This window comes from Octopus bimaculoides, chromosome 4 (assembly GCF_001194135.2).
Source record: "Octopus bimaculoides isolate UCB-OBI-ISO-001 chromosome 4, ASM119413v2, whole genome shotgun sequence".
Lineage (NCBI taxonomy): Eukaryota > Metazoa > Mollusca > Cephalopoda > Octopoda > Octopodidae > Octopus > Octopus bimaculoides.
In genome coordinates this window covers 120340777-120342473 of record NC_068984.1, presented here as the reverse complement: position 1 = coordinate 120342473, position 1697 = coordinate 120340777, and positions in this window count along the sequence as shown.

Here is a 1697-nt window from a genome sequence, read left to right as displayed (position 1 = left end):
TGGGAAAAAAATATATTAAAATATATATATATATATATATATATATATATATAAAATTAAAAAAGAGAACAAATGAACAGGGAACATGTGAAATCCACAAGGTCTAGAGTTGGCAACCCATGTAGGAGAGCAGTGACTATGAATAGAAGCTGATACAGAGTCGAGAAAGTTTTGTAGTGTTGTTACAGATAACCTCCCTAGTACTTCTTGATAGTCTCTTGAATCTGAGAAAGACAATTCTGCAATTTCTTGCTGGACAACCTGTACAGTTTGTACTGCATGTTAGTTTACACCTTCAACATATCAACACTGCATGTACAGGTGCTCAGTGTGCTGCACCCCACATCACAAAGTGATCACAGAGCAATGTGAAATGAAGTGTTTTGGTGATAAACACAATGCACCACCCAATGCAAGAATCAAAATTACGGCCTTATGGTCATGAGTTCAACACTCTAACATGGGCCCGAGAACAGGAGGTGTAGGGGATGCAAGTGCACACTCTAAAATTGTTTGTGAGGAGCAAAATCAAAATTTGCACCCCAGCTTTCTTTCCAGGTTTAGAAAACAGTGCGTAAAATGTGACCAGTAAAAAAGCAGCTTGAAGTTAGGCTTCAAAGAACAGAAATAAATTTTAAAAAGCTATAAAACCTTGTTTGCAATAAACTTCTGGGCCTGGGTTTGAACCCAACAAGTAAATTTCGTTCCTGAGTCAGTAACCCTAACCACTAGGCCATGTACCCTCATGCCGCTTTAGTACTAGTGACAATAAAATACATTCAGGGCACACAGTAATGTGATTGCTAATAGAAAATGGCCTCTATTTGTTAATATCCAAGTTGAAGACAAAATATTTCCTTTTATGTGTTAGTCAGAGTGGTGTCCCCATCCTGAGTGATGTTTACACTACATTTTAGTGATGTATTCTCCAGTCTTCTTCAGGTGTCTTGCTTGGGATTGAACTCAGAACCTCGAGGTGACAGCATTGCATTAACCAGCACTTTTATCCACCGTGCTATGCTCATGGGCAGTGTCAGAGTGAATTGTTTTGCTTCTCTTTCTGAATGTGACAAATGACACAAAAATGTGAGAAAGCAAGAAGACTTCTAGTCTTTTATTTGTTTCAGTCATTTGACTGCAGCCATGCTGGAGCACCACCTTAAAGGGTTTTAGTCCAAGAAATTGACCCAAAGTTTTATTCTTTGTAAGCCTAGTATTTATTCTATTGGTTTTTTTTGTTGAACCTCTAAATTATAGGGGCATAAACACACCAGCATCAGTTGTCAAGTGATGGTAGGAGGACAAACACAAAGACACACATACATAAATATATACATACATATGTATATATATATATATATTCTATCTCATTCCAGGGTGAAAAACTAGAGGTAGTCGATAGCTTCCGCTATCTGGGCGACCAAGTTAGTAGTGGGGGTGGGTGCACTGAAAGTGTAGCTGCTAGAATAAGAATAGCCTGGGCAAAGTTTAGAGAGCTCTTACCCCTGCTGGCGACAAAGGGACTCTCACTCAGAGTAAAAGGCAGACTGTATGACGCATGCGTACGAACAGCCATGCTACATGGCAGTGAAACATGGGCTGTAACTGCTGAGGACATACGTAAGCTCGCAAGGAATGAAGCCAGTATGCTCCGTTGGATGTGTAATGTCAATGTGAATACCCGTCAGAGTGTAAGT